The sequence below is a fragment of the Lissotriton helveticus genome, chromosome 11, assembly GCF_964261635.1.
Source record: "Lissotriton helveticus chromosome 11, aLisHel1.1, whole genome shotgun sequence".
NCBI classification, from domain to species: domain Eukaryota; kingdom Metazoa; phylum Chordata; class Amphibia; order Caudata; family Salamandridae; genus Lissotriton; species Lissotriton helveticus.
The window spans coordinates 271,485,421-271,501,243 of record NC_136072.1 but is presented as its reverse complement, the minus strand read 5'-3'; positions in this window follow the sequence as shown (position 1 = coordinate 271,501,243).

Genomic DNA, 15,823 nt, shown 5'->3' with positions numbered 1-15,823 from the left:
GTAAGTGTTTTTTATCCCAATAACGCATCATATGGTCTAGATAGATGTTTCTTATAGTAAAGCAAATCTATACTTTATAGCATAAACCGTTAGTAAAGAAACCATAAAATAAACTAATTCTTTGTAATCGTTTTGTTAATAAAAAGCATACATAGAAACTTTTGAAACAAACATAAGGAAATAAACTGTGTTCAAATCAAAAAGAATATATATATCAAGATTTATATTAAAGTGTCCACATATGTTGATGTTAAGTGTCGTATACATACACACACGCAATATACTTGGATTATCACTAACAGCTAAAAAACCAGTGTTCCTGTATGGTTAGGGAGTGAAGTGTTTCTATATGTCCCTTCTGTTAGTGGTTCATCTTGAAGAAATTTTAAATCTGGGACTGTCTACCAATTGGCCTCACGCTCCTCAGCCCTGTGTGTTCGCGCGAAATGTTTCCGCCCTCTGTAAGGTAAACTATTTGTTATGAAGGTCGTCCTCAGGGCACCACTAGATGGTTAGTGACACTTGTATAAAATAAAACATGCATATAAGTGATTATAAAATGTGAAGGTATTAAGATAGTAATGTGCCTGAAAGAGATATAGGGTAAATGCCCCATTGTTTAAAAAGGCTTAATCCATGCTTCTCTCTGTGCTTATGTATGCAGAGGTGCTGTTCTGTTTAATTGGCTCCCTAGGGGTATTCACATTTTGAGTACCTCTTTGGGCCACATATAATAAATAATGGGGAGCTTGACAAGGAAAAGTCGATATAATGTTTGCTAATTTACAAAAATGAAAGTAGTGAGATTTCCTGATTGGCAGGTCCTCTCTTAATTGAATGGACTAGGCTACAGCATGAACTGCAAGTGGACAGAAAATCTAATTAATCCTTTTATTGTCATCAGCAAGGTCTGTGCCGGGTATGGGGAACTTAATTATATTTATTACACCTGTTCGCATTGCTCCATAGTGTAGTAAGGTGCTGGTTTCTCTGGCCTCACGAGGATTGCAGGATGAGGGTCTAGGGTTAATATCGCTACAACTAGGATGTTTCATCTAGAAGGGTGCAATCAATGCTTCTTGCTTTTGTGCAAACAACATTTTCCAGATAAAGCTGAGGTGTGTGCGGGTCAAAAGTATTCCGTGTGCAAACATCATGGTAAATGTAGTCTTCTTGCAATAAGCATATATTGATGGGGGTACGGTGTGGGGTTGAGGGGCTTAAATTGATCCCATATAAACAAAATAAAATATTGACTTCTCTAAGTTATAGAAACTCTGGTGGGGCAGGCATTTTTATAACCAGGCAGTAGTGTATGGACCTGTTGAGAAAACATTGAAAGCTTCCAGAACTTTGATGCTCGAATTGGTGTATTACCAAGTGCTTCATGTTATGTCGTTTTTGATCATCGAATATGCATCTTTAGTGTCGGAAAGAACTAGATTATTAAAAGTGGTCCCTGCACCCTGGTGTTGATCCTATAATGGATTCAAAATGGAAGAGCTGATTTATTAGCATTAATACAAAAATTTTGTTTTTCTTATAACTCATTGGTGCAGATCTCAGTTGCCTTCTAAGCATAGGATAATCTGTTCTTCCAATCTCAACAGAGAATTCTCAAAATTATTGGCTCCTTCAACGTCTCAACACTGTCCATTTTATATCACTGTATGATTTGCCTCTAAGAAATGTTTTACCATAGGTGCTTCAGTATTTTACATCAGATTCTGGATTTGTAATCCAATTTGTTTTAATTTCCAGGTTTGTTTTTCCTATGTAAGCTTTTCCACACGGGCACAGAACACCATACACACTATTTTTGGTTATTAAGTTAGTCACTTCTGTATGTTTTAATCTAATATTGTAGCGAATTCCTCTCCTTCAATTGTACTTACACAAGTGCAACAATTTCCACACTTAAGCTTTCCTATCACTATTGCAAATCCCTAGAAGCTTCTTATGTTGCATTGTATTAGAGTGCTAAACTTTTTTTGATGTTATGGTTTCTTTTTAAAGAAAAGTCAATAAAGAAGGCTTCCATTTGGGCAGATACACGCTAAAACATTCATTTATGCATATACATAATAAATTAAAAGACAAAAAATAGATGAAACAAACAACAATTAGCAAATACAAAAGACAACCTATATAAAAAGGCAATGCAAAGAGACAACCTATATAGAATTCATGTCTCACAGTTTATTAAAACAAATACAGTAAAAAAAGGTCATAACCAAAAAAACGGGCTAGATCAACATAAATGAAAAGTTGATTCCTATTTGTAAACAAGGAGATACACCAATGAGATCAATTTAGCTTCACATCAAAATTGTTGTCTCTTAGTGCTTAAGGTATTCCTCCTTATATTTCAGCATTGACTCGTTTCGGTGTACGCTTCAAAAAAAGCCAACACCTTCTTCAGGAAAATAATACAACCATCCCATAAAATCTTTAAAAGTATTATAAAACTATCATTCGAATGCGGCAGTAAAAAGCTTCATCGACTAGGGCACACACCATGTGCTCCCGAAGAACAAGCCTGACGTTTCTTATATACGTGAGCCAGCGCTTAAATGGTGGGGCACCTCCACTCAGTGACGTACACCCTCAGAAGTCCCGAGTTATAGCCTGGTCATAAGATCCCCGAAAAGGATCAAATCATACATTAAAGTAATATCAAGGTGTATTTTCAAAAACCACGAGAATAACAGCGGGGCTGACTCACTTTCAGGATTTTAATGGCGCCTAAATGATCACCCCTCGCAAGTTCATCACCGACGAAGCAGGCAGCGTAACGGGCGCCCCAACCAAACCTTCTCTGTAGAGGTTGGTAGAGGCTGGTAGAGGCTTGTTCTTCGAGAGCACATGGTGTGTGCCCTAGTCGATGAAGCTTTTTACTGCCGCATTCGAATGACAGTTTTATAATACTTTTAAAGATTTTATGGGATGGTTGTATTATTTTCCTGAAGAAGGTGTTGGCTTTTTTTGAAGCGTACACCGAAACGCGTCTGCTGAAATATAAGGAGGAATACCTTAAGCACTAAGAGACAACAATTTTGATGTGAAGCTAAATTGATCTCATTGGTGTATCTCCTTGTTTACAAATAGGAATCAACTTTTCCTTTATGTTGATCTATCCCGTTTTTTGTTATGCAAACATTTGAATCTTCTCACTGTGGAAAGATCTAGTGAGCATAAACCATATTGGTTATGACCTTTTTTACTGTATTTGTTTTAATAAACTGTGAGACATGAATTCTATATAGGTTGTCTCTTTGCATTGCCTTTTTATATAGGTTGTCTTTTGTATTTGCGAATTGTTGTTTGTTTCATCTATTTTTTAGTCTTTTAATTTATTATGTATATGCATAAATGAATGTTTTAGCGTGTATCTACCCTAAGGGAATCCTTCTTCATTGACTTTGTCTTACTGGTACCCCATCCCTTTGGTTAGTGGGTCCCTCTCTTTTACTAGAGTTCTTTTTAAAGCAAACATTGGTAGATTCTGAAATTGGTTTTTAATTACTTTTTTAGCTTCATTGAAGTTTGATACGCAGACCAGGTGATCCATTTCCGTTTTGTATCTTTGGGTGGAAGCAGATGTACCCTTGATGAGTAGCAAACTATTTTCATCGCTGTTTTTAGTAGCTTTCTCTGTATTGTCTTTCTAGTAACTTACTGAGTATATTAGCATTGCAAAAAGTATAATAATTTCTTTTTTTTTAGCAATGTCTTCAAATTAGAAGAAACTGACTATAGGGGGTGGTATACAAAGCTGTATATAACTTTTCATCTTCATGTCTTATAGTCCAATCCTTAAAGTTGATTTATTTCTTGCTTATTGTAATGGAGAATTGAATCTTTGCTCCAGTGGTAAAAGCGTGCCAGGAATTCTTGTAGTTCTTCCACTTGTCCCTTCTGTAGCATTATGATATAATTAATATATTGTTTCCATATACCCATAGGGTCTTCAAACGGGTTGTTTCCAAAAACCATTTCTCTCCATGCAAGGCCTTGAACACAATAGCCTTTTCTGGCACAAAGGGACAACCCATGACTGTGGCAATAATTTCAAAATATAATTGTTGGTTGCAGCAAAAAAAGGTGCTTCTCAGGCATATTTTTACCATTTCCAGAATAGTCTGAGTGGGAACCTCATGCGGTCTGTCATGTTTCCACTAAGTATTCCATTGCTTCAATGGAGGTTCTTGCAGGATTGTAGTATATAAGCTAATAATATCCAGTGGGACCATAGTATCTTCTGTTTCATTAAGCACAATGTTATTCAATGTGTTGAATATATCTATAGTATTTTAAAAATAACTAGGAATATCTCAGGCGAGTGGTTTTAGGAATGCATCCAATTTTGTGAGTGGTTCAAGTATGGAATTTACTCTAGATTATGGAACGACCTGGTGCTGTCATGTACGCGGCGCATCGCCGCTCCGTTGTCTCCTCTAAACACTCCAGACCCTCACTTCCGGTGGTACCTGCCTTTGACCGGTCTAGTTGTCGGTCGAACAGCCTTTGCGATGGAGCACTTCCGGGGGACAAGCATTTAATCCGCGTAGTCCCGCTGGGTCACTGCTTCAGATACTACATGGAGTCCAGAACCTCGAGATAAGGCGGATGCTTATCTCCGACGTCAACCTCCAGTCCCGCTTCCAAGGATTGGTACGTTCCGAAGATCCGCGCTAATGTGCGCATAAGTATTCCTGCTCGTTTCCGTCTAGGGAGGTACGTTCTGTGAGTTTCTGCCTTTCCCGCTATCGCGCAGGAGCGCTTTGTTTTCACTGTTATACAAACCGCGCTGGAGCGCTTTTGTTTTGACCATTACAACCTCGCGCTGGAGCGCTTTGTTTTTGATTGTGTTAATGCACGCGCAGGAGCGCTTTGTTTTTGATTATTTAATAGCACGCGCAGGAGCGTTTTTTGTTTTCAGGGCACATGAGTGGCACGCAGTAGCGTGTTGGAGGCGTATGACATTGCTGCTTGGGCACACGATCATTGCGTCCAGCTGTACCCCGTCTCTTCATTCCTTGCTCTACTGGTCAAGCGCTGGAGCGCTTTCCTTCACCACTCAAGGAGCAACCTACTATTGTTTACTGCCAGGTGTTTACAAGCTTTGGGTGCACCCCTGTCCTGCCCAGACCGTTGCCTTCCACCTCCATCCTCGTTTCTGGCTCCTTCCCTGGCTTCACCTCATCCCTGCCGGGTGCAGCAATTCCGTAGGGGGTCAGGTGGGTACAGGGGCGGTAGCTACTGTCGTCTCTGCGGAATCACCTCACAAGCAGAGGTAAGCCTTGTGGGGAACACGACAGGTGCATCAACTGGGTTTTTATGGATTTTGGGGAGGATGTATAAGACTAGTGTCATGTCATCTTTTTTCATTAAAAGTTACTCCTCCTTTGTGGACAACTATCTACCATTCTGGCCAGCTTGTATTCGTTCTTTTAGTTCTTTCCGAATAGAGGCTATGGGGTTCTCTAGTATTCTTTTGTAATATACTTCATTTTCGATTTGTTACATGCTCTCACCCTCCTATTTGTGTCTATCCATGATCACAATTGCTCCCTATTTTTCTGCAGGTTTATTTATAATGTCTTCACTTTGTTTGAGTCTTATCAGTGCTTGTTCCTCTTATGATAAGTTACTTCTGATATATTTGTTTTTCTGTTCTATTCTATCCATTTCGCACATCGTGGGTCTTTCTGAAGTTAACATATCAATAGGCTTATTTTGGTTGGGAGGATAAAAGGTGGATGGTTTATGAAGTCCGAAAAAGCTTTGTGATTGAGGGACAGCCGCATTTGCAAGAAAAGCTTTTTAGCCTCATGTTACAAAAAAATGGTATCAGGCCTGTTGAGGATTTTATATAGTCTGGACATGACGTTGGCATGATTGACACCAAATAAAAAACTGACCCTTTTTCCACTGCCCTTTGGGATAAGGTGTAGATTGGTATTAATTCATGTGCCACCCCCCCCCAAAATCTGTACGTCTTTCCCAATGTCTATATTTTAGCAGCTCCTTGGTTGGGAATCTGTTATCTCCTGCCTCACCCTCATCCATGCCATAACAAAACAACCTCCCTGGTTTCCCTCGGTACTGCTTGTTGATGGTTCAGAGTCCCTAGGGCTAGCTAAGTATGTAGAGCTATTCAAGAAGCTAATGGGTGTGTCTACTTATTCCTTGATTTTGTTGGAGCACTTGTGTATTCTCTTATTGTTTATAATAATCCTTTTAAAGGTAAGAATACACTGTCTCAATGGAGAAATTAGTTATATCTCTCTGTAATTTCTTTTGGTTTTTTTTCCCTTTAAAGGTTAGTTTTACATTTAATTATATCCTTCTCAATCTTAATCAGCAGTGCCTTAGATCCCTCAAAGGTTCTATCCTATAAGATTGCCTACTCAAGATTTATAATGGCCTCCAATTCTTCTTTTTTTATTTTTATTTTTTTTATTCCTCCTCCCTGCTGCTTTAATTAAAAGGAACATCCAGTCTTTTGAGCACTTTGTTCCAAAATAGTTAAAATTGCTATTATATTTAGAGTGTTCAGTAAAAAATTACAGGTGTATTCCTTACTTTTAATCCTTGTGGTATGGTGCCTGCACAAAGGTGTTAAAGTGGGACCTTACCATAAAGAATGGTCCTAGTTAGTTTTTTCTTAAGATGAGTAAGTGTATCTGTTTCTATTTGTTGTATTGTATTAGATGCCCCCACACCCTTATTTGGAGTTTGTGTTCTACAGAGTAGTTCCTCAATATCTTCTTCAACATATCCAAGGGCTATGGGTTCCAACATGACCAAAAATCTCAATGTTTTCCTCCCTCGTACGAGCAGGATTAAAAACTAGATGTGAGTTTCCAATATTGATGTATAAAAAACTTTTATGCTACTGTAACCACACTGTCTATTTTTAGCTAATATGTGATCTGAGCATGAATACTTGCCAAAACGACTTTGGCAGCAAGTTACAGAACCACGAGAGACTAATGTGGACTTCCGCAAAGGAATATCTGAAGTACCTCCATACCATACTAAAAAATATCCATTGATGTAAGGATCGCTTCCAGAGAGGGACTACTGAGTACATAAGCCCAGTCCCTATGGAAAATTATTGGGAGGTGCTGGAGACATTTGAAGAATTATCTAAGTGATACCTACTTTGTCCTGAAGAAGGTGGTGTGAACCTTTTTCCACCGAAACGCTGCATCAACGGATTACTTTTATTGCATATTTGTTTTTCTATTCTTGTCTTACTGTGTGGTTATGAATGTTTTGAATTGTGAATGTATTCGTTAATGATGTACTATGTGAAGTCCTTTTTACCCAACAATGTAATTTTATATATGCAAATTACATATGAATGTGTTTATGAAAATATTGCTTGAGGATAACAAATGACAGATTACATATAAAACGTTTTTACAATAAAAAAAAATACTTTGTATTAATTACTGTTTAGTGCATTTTCATTTGCCCTGTATAAGCAAGCGTTGGACCCCGGTGCATTGAGGGTGCAAAAAATTGAAATTTGTTTGTTCTCTTAATTGTAAACTACCCTATTCCTTTTGGGCAACAGGGTGACTCTCCTTTTTTGGAGTTACTGTTAGCTGTAAATCTTGGGAGCCAGCCTCAAATCTGGAAAAGATTAAAGAGTGCAGGAGGGGCAAAAAAGAAAAACCAAAAAGGAGGTCTTGACACCCAAGAGGAAGGCCTTGAAGCCGATCAAAGAGCTCTCAAAATTGAGAGTAAAAACATAGGCTTGGGGCCAAGATGGAGGCCCTTGTGAGAAGGCAAGAGTTTGAAGACTCCCTCAAGGGTATCTGCATCCTACTAACACCTCAGAGAGGAAAGGACCAGGAGGATTAGCCCTTTGAGCAGGAGCCTCCGACAACGTCTGAGACCCAAGAAGAGGAGGAAGAGGTAACCTACAGAAAGGGGATCCAGAAAATGGTTAGTTGGGGCAGGTCTCATTTCATGACCTACAAATGGCAAGGGAGAGGTGTCGGGATGTAGATCTACTCTCCAGAAGAAGAGATGGACACATGCCCCCAAACCTTCACCCCCCTGCCAAGCTTTAAAGATGCAAAATACACCATACATCTATTAGGTGCAATTGGAGGAGGAGCAGGTGTAATTAGGTTCCTTCCTAGACACCTTGTGGCCCTTCCAGAGGAAAATCCAGTTCCTTCCAATGCTCCCCAGCATCCTGGACCTACCAAAGCACCCCAGCTGCCTGAACCAGGTGCAAGAAGTCTTGTGGGAGCCAGCCTCAGCCAACGCTGTAAAGCCTGAAGACTTATAAACATTATTCCCTGAATCCTGCCTTTTTGAAAGGTAACAGTGGCAGATTTCATCATTTTCACCATAGCACGCAAAAGAGCCAACGTATCCACAGTTATAGGGCCTACGGCAGACCAGAAAAGCAAGAAGATTGAGAGGTCAGCTTCTACAGAATGTGCTACTCAAATGGGCACCAACAATTGCAGGAGCAGTTAATGCAACATTTCCTAGAGCAGTACAGGGAGACTACCAAGGTGGTCATTCTGGAGGACAATACCATCTCCAAAATGTGTATCATCTCAGTGATAGTGCGCCGCTTTCAAGAAAGAGCCAGAGCGAGAGATACCACCCAGGTGGAACACTTAAGCAGTTGACTTTCTACCAGAGCCGCCTATGTATGCAGCACCAGTAGGGTGCAGTATTTGAGGATTCCTTCAGGAATGGAGGACAGTCCCCTCCAACAAATGGTCTCTAACATCATTCAACATGTTTATAGTACACTACTATTACGAAGGTGTTCAAACATCAGGGTCAAAGCAATGACTTGCAGAAAGGAGAAGCTACTGTCTGCAGCTAGACGTCCAGGGCATTCCAAGGAGGCACACAATAGAGGGTCCCTAAGGTAGTGACACATCAAGGAGTCCATTCAATTTGTTTCCTGGTGCCAACGCAAGACTAGACACTCAGGCCCGTTCTAGACCTACGTGCTTCTTACAGATGTAAGGGTTCAAAATGGCCACACTACAGGTCAGCCTGCGTCTGCAGAAAGGTGATTACATGGCAACCACAGACCTCAAGGACGCCTACCTGCATGAACTGAGCACGGGACACAAGGTACCTTAGGTACGTGGTAGGCGCGATACACTACCAGTTCACGGTCCTGCCTTTTGAGACCGAATCTGTGCCAAGGATTTTCATTAAGTGTCTTGCAGTAGTAGTGGCACTCTTTAGGGGGCAGGAGATCCTGGTCTACCCTTACCTACGCGCCTGGCTGGTAAAGGTGATGTCATTCAGGTAGTACTAGGAGAATGTATTCATCATCATGGAGACACTCCACAGATTGGGGTTTTCCTTTATCATGGATAAATTATCCCCAGTACCCTAGACCATGTTTTTGCAAGTAGTGATAAACTCCAAGGAGGCAAAAGCATTTCCACTTACTGGAATCCTAGCATGGACAGAGCAGTCACCTTTACCAGCAAGGACAACCCCTGGCATTGAGTACAGTGAGGAAACTAATGGTATATATGCATATTGCTTACCCCAAAGGCCCCATGCCATGTTACATATGAGGCCACTCCATGAGTGGCTACAACACCAGTGGTCAAAGGCAACCTGGGGTTTGGATGGCCAAGTGTTTGTCGCACGGAAGGGAGAAAAGGAGATACAGTGGTGGAACAATCAACTCCTTCAGTAACCATCACAACAGATGCATCCCCTTTGAGAACTAAATATTAGGGCCCATATGGAAGCTAGAAGAAGCAGTAAAACATATAAATGGGTTGACAGTTAAGACTGTTTTCTTGGCCCTAAAGGTCATCCAGGGACCAAATAGACTAAGAACATTTCAAATTCAGACAGCGCTTCCACAATTTTTTATCCCAGCAAACAGGAAGAAAGTCTTGTACTCTGTTTCAGCTAGCTCAGGACGTATACAAGTGGGCTATTCATAACTGGATAGTACTAGTAGCTGTGCACCTACCAGGAATTCGGTACACAGAGGCAAATAGGCCAAACAGGCAATCCAGCCCCTCAGTCGAGCGCGAACTAAAACAGAAAATAGTGGAGAGATTGCTTCAGAAATGGGTAAAGTCACAGATCCTTTCATGACAGAAGAACTTGAAATGCCAAAACTTTGCATCCACGTACCAGCACCCGTGGTTGTGGGGAATACCCTGTCGATAGACTGGTCAGGGAAATTTGCATACTCTTTTCCCAAAATCCTAGTGATATCACTGGTGTTGATGTCATGATTACTTGTCTGCATTAGTCTAATCCCGATTTAACCTCAATGGGCCAGACAGAACTGGTTCTCGGATCTGGTGGAAATGAGGCAAGGCACAGTGATGATATCCACTCAGCAGGACTTGGTGGTGCATGCCGCCCAGGAATATCAACCAGAATCAGCTACCCTCAGCTTAGCAGCATGGTTCCTGAGTGTTGGGAAACGAGGTAGTATCATCTGTGAGGCCTGCACAAATAACATGTCACATTTGTCCTTCACTGGGAACCAAACACCCTAGTGTAGCGCCTGAATCTCAGAGGTTAGCATTGCCGAGCAGTCTAAGGCTTACTCAAGGGAGGTGTGGTGTAGGCTAGTAATCGCCATTTACAGGTATGCAGAAATAACACTCAATAATTAATTGTCCAGTCTGTACTTTGCTTTATAAAAGTAAGAGTACATTTATTAAACACACACACTACTTAATACTATGCACCAATTTACAAGTATACATAAGCTGTTGGAATTACTTTGTGACATTGCATAACATCTCCACCCCTCCCACAGGGGAGGTGGGGGTTAGTACCGCCACTCCCATATATGCACATCATCTTGCCCCCCCTAATGCTGTTAGTTGAACCTAACCTGGAGTGAGGGTCCTGCGCACTGGCACCATCCCAGTGGCGACCCACCCCGTTATCTCAACAAGCCTTGAAAATGGGTAGCTCTGCCTTGGTGACACATAACCCTGACTAAACATGTCATACTGACCATACCGTATACACCTCTACATCTTTAGTGGCTAACAGTCTGGGTTGTTCTTCACTTAAGCACAGCAGCAAGAATACATGTTTAAGCATCACTTTAGAATGACAGTACTCACCACATTTTTGATCCTTATAATGCATTGCAATTTCAGCCCCTAAAGGCATCACAGATAAAATCGCAGGATTAAGCATATACAGCCAAAAACCCTTGCAGGAATGTCTAGCAACATAACCTCTCATTGCTTATGACTTCACATTCCACATGTGACTTACAGTCCCTCCATAGAAATAACCTTGGTCAATGAACTTCATAGAAATTACATTAGTAATGCACTTCATGCAATTGCACCTCTTCGCCTCTTGGCACACACCTCGTGGTGACTCCGTCCTCCTGTGGCCACCACACGCAGAAAAACAGCAGTTTCCCCTTGCAGGCTGGTCCGGGCCTGCAAGGCATTATGGGGCGAGGCTCTCCTGCCTCGTGAATATTCTAGCAATGGCTCTCCTGCTGTGTTGGGGAGAGCCGCGATGTGGGCCTCTGGCCGCTTTGTTTCCCCGTTGGAGCGTCTGGTCTCACCCGGACCCCCTGGTGAGTGTTACAGCTCGGGGAGCCCACCCCCGCTGCTCTGGCCATTTTTCGGGGGCCCGGTCCCACCCGAGACCCTTTCTTCTACCTTTGGTTTCAGGGTCCCGGTCCCAACTGCTTCTTTGTTGGAGGGCAGCCCGGGGAGCCTGCCCCCGCCGGCTCCCCGCCCGGCCAGCACCTTCGCCTGCTACAGTGGGAGCCAGCACCAGAGTTCTGGTCTGCTCACTCCAGCAGGCAGACACGGAGGCCAGAGCTGGTCCAGCTGGCCACTAGGGAGTGTGGCGTCACTCCCCCCCCCCCCACCCACCCACCCCATCCCCTCCTTACTGCAGCCACTGGGGAGTGCGACGGTACCCCACCGTCCTCCCCCAGCACTTTGGAGCCCGGAGATAGAGTCCCGAGCCCCCTGAGTATATCTGTACCTCCACCCATCTTGTCTTCTTGGAGTGGAGGCCCTCGCCCTTGGAATGCTTGTTGTGCAAGGCTGGGCCTCTGAGGCTACTTCTCACACCAGTTACAGTGGACGTTACTGCGTGTCTGGAATTTGTAGGCCTTCTGAAAGTGAAACTAGCCCATGGGCTCCACTTCTCCCAAGGAGAATAATGAAGTGAAAAACAGTAAAACTCCCTAACTTTCCCTGACCTGTTTCTTCCCACTGTATAAAGCCTATTCCATGTCACCACCCAATTCTGCATAAGTTCTGGCACACCAGTCTATCTGCACCTGCTCCTGGGCTGCCCACGCTAGGAATCTCCCCAGCGCAACCCCTACTAGTGTGCACAAGCATGTATACGTGTCTGTATGCAACCAGCCCGGTGCCCCTTACTCCAGCTGCAGCGCCGCGGCCTAGTCAAGCCAGGGGGACACCAGTAAAATCAACATGCAGGCTCTTTTATTATGAGTTCACTGTGGGTGAGTGCCAACTTATGAGGCTCTCCCACAGTAAAAGCTCAACCAGTAGGTGCTCAAAAAACGAAAAATCCGGGCGGATCAGATGGTCAGAACCACCTTCTAACATTGAGGACCTAGAGTTTTGTTACCTGGGCCTCCCACAGAGTGCCATGGAAGACCCTTGAGAATCCAGAAGACCTACACCGCAAAATGGAACAGGTTTATACATTGTTGCTGCAGGATAGAACTTAGGGAAAGTTTGTTTGTTTTTTTAAATCTTTTTTTTCACCTTGCTTTTATTTCAGAATTGTACATTCATCAGTGAACATTGCCGCACATAGTTACAGTGTACAAGAGTGGGGACATATACGTCCTTTGTACATCCAAGTAAACACACCCCCCCCCCCCTTACCCACAATGTCCCAGAGAGTGGCCCCGGACTTGGCCTGTGGTCAACATCGTGATGCACACTTATAAATGCGGGATATACTGCATAGTTCCAATCAACTGAATTATGGACAAGGATTTAAAAAAACAAAAATACAACTAAAATTCTGGCAGCAGGTGACACATCTTATAATTTCTTGATTCATATGGATGGTCTCGAATATATGCTGGGGTCAACCTCCCGGAGTGGACCGTTGGCTCACCTAGTTATAGGACTATGGGAATGTAATATGGGGCATCGGGTCGAGTGAGTAACTATCCGCTGACCTAGAGTATACCTAATATCCAAAAGCAGTCTCACAGGGGACAAAATTCCACCTCACACTTTGGGATAGTTAGCACAAATGATAATATGGTTAAGTACTTCACCCACCTCCTAGGTGAGGGCCTTTTGATTCATAGGCCTCCTTACACCTCTCAGCCTTACTGGCTTATACAAGAGGCATTATAGCAGTTTCTTCAACATGCAGATAGATGATCAAAAGATGTTAAGAAGGAACAAAAATGGTATCTCCACCAATGTCAGTACTCTCACCACTGTGGAACTTCAACCTTGTGCTAACGCAGCTGATGAAGTCTCCTTTTGAGGATCTGCATAATGCAGGAATCAGGTGTTTATCACTCACAACTGCTTTACTGTTTATCATCACATCCTTGTGAAGTTACTAAACTGCTAGTATTCACATCACAAGAATTACTGATATGTAAGGAAAATGGTGTAATGACGACAAACCCAAAGTTTCTGCCAAAGGTCATTTCACCAGCTATAACACTACTAGCCTTTCACCCAAAACCAAGATCACAAGCAGAAAGAGCTACCTTTACATGCTGGCTATCAGAAGGGCAGTCTCTTATTACTTGCAGGAACAAAACCAAATCAGGAAGAGAACCCATTTTTTTGTATCCTTTGCATCACAAGCAAAGGCTCGCCCATAACCAAGAAGACAATTGAAATAATGATGGTACAAATAATACAGATTTCTTACAAGCCACCAAAAGTATTTCTGGGGCAAAATCCCAAAGTTTTACCTGAATGGCTTGAGGGCATGCATTATGCATTCACACAAATAGTCGAAAATGGACGAAACACAGCCAAACAGATGTACTTGACTTGATTTTCTGGAGATGCCGAGGCATCATTGATGGATATCCCCTTTGACAGCAGACTTTGTTTTGGAGAAAAGGTCAATGCAACTTAGGAGCACTGCAAAAACATCTGGGTTACAGCTCACATCTTGGGAATCTATCCCCAGCCCACCAGTTCCATCAGCAGCACAGAGTTCATAGATCACACTAGAAGCCTTGCCTTTCACCAGCGGCAACCTTCTCAATTCATCCTGCTACCAGTGCAGACCTTTTGTGGTTTATGGGGAAGAGGAGGTGTCAAAGGGCAGGGACTGAATCCTTCTTTTCTTCAGGTAAAGTTTCTAAACCCCATTGGTTCACCCTTGAGGAAACATCTGGGTCCACTGGAAGTTCCAATCTGATATTGCCTGGCTCTTCATTACTTAAGACCAATGGGGGCCCTCCAGGATGTCCAAGTTGGCTATTCCCTTCCTTTTCTGGACACTCCTCACCACATCCCTCAGTTTACATTCCAGTATTGTTGGATCATGCCTGAATCTTAAAGAAACGGTTCATCTTTCTGGTCAAGATTGTGCCTCTGTCATAGGATATGTTGAACATATTTTAGACTTTAGATTGCTGAAACTGTTCATTAAGAAGGAAAACTTCAAGATGACCCACAGTTTCTGCAGACCTTGGACCAAGAGAATTAGATAGTGTCCCTGGACTAGTAAGATAGATAGTTGCATTTGCCTGTCCTGCAGTCCCACAGGAAGTATCTTCATTTAGTGGTATTAATGGGTTATTTTATGTGCAGTCCTGTCCTTTAACCTACATTAGCCCCTTGGGCTATCACAAAGATCAATAAGGGTGTTGCACCTATCTTTGAAGGATGGGGATGCATGTATTTCTGCATCTAGACAACTGGCTTTTAAAGGCGGCTTGGCACAGCTAGTTTCGGACCCTCTGTAGAAATGATGCTACTGTCCCATCTGGGATTGTCCATAGAGTCCAAATCCCATCTGGAACCCTTACAAAGACTTCCCCCTTATCAGGGCTATCGTGGACACTGATAGAAATTGTGTTTCTAGTTGGCACAGGTATGCACCCTGTGGTAACTTGGCACAGAGCAGCCCGGTTTATATGAAGAGGCAATGTCTAAAGTATTTGTGCGACACACATAGAATTACACAATGAAAAATTTACAAAAAGACTCTATACTGGTTTAGAAAATAGACCATAATTGTATAAATAAATCCAGATCAAAACAACAATATTCCTATAAACAGAAGTTGAGTAATGAATTTGTGAAAAATAAAGAGATCCATCGCTTAGAAACAATAAGCGCCAATGGTGCTTATCTGGTTGTGCCGGACCAGGACAAACTCAGCATTTGAAACCGACCTCGATGGAGTGCTGGCTGGGTACAATAGACCTGCAGTTCCAGTGAACAGAGTACCTTGATCCTGGGTTGCAACCTCAAGATGCAGGGTGCATAAGAGAGATGCGTTGATGCTGTGCCCACAGTAGAGATGTCTTTTTTTGTATTTTTTTCCTTTTAATCAATGACAGTGATTCATTTAGTCTGAGTGAATCGCCGGTTCCAGGTGTGGCTGTTCCAAAGGCGATGTCCTGGGTTAATCCACACTGAACGGTCGATGCATTGACCCCCACAACAAGGTTGATGGGTCTACATGCAGACTGGGGGTGCGTCGATTTTACTTCTGCACCTATCTGGGTCCACTTCCAGTTAATCAGGAGCAGGGATAGAGACTTTGACCGCCCGAATCTCAAGCAACGGGAGGTAAGCCCACAAGCCCTTGAGGCCACTTT